The sequence below is a fragment of the Cephus cinctus genome, unplaced genomic scaffold (genome assembly GCF_000341935.2).
Source record: "Cephus cinctus unplaced genomic scaffold, Ccin1 Ccin1_scaffold0116, whole genome shotgun sequence".
Classification (NCBI taxonomy): Eukaryota; Metazoa; Arthropoda; class Insecta; order Hymenoptera; family Cephidae; genus Cephus; species Cephus cinctus.
This window is the reverse complement of record NW_014332851.1, coordinates 4225-4504: the sequence shown is the minus strand read 5'-3', so window position 1 is coordinate 4504 and position 280 is coordinate 4225.

Sequence of the window (280 nt, the reverse complement as noted above, 5' to 3'; positions counted from 1 at the left end):
CAACGCGCTCTACTCAGCTGGTACTCAACCACGACGACTGGAAGCGGCGTACACAGCGCCACCCGACTGAGCACCACTACCGACCCCTATGGCATAGCGCCCATCGTCAGTTGCGCATTATATATTTCGCACAATTATATTTCCGCGAGTTGGGAATCCAGGGACGCCTGGTGCACCCTTGCGCAAGAACGAATGTTACTCTTCGTAAGACCGAGATGTATAAATTGTCCACAAGAGATGATGGAAATTATTAATTGTCGCGATGACATATTCGAAACTG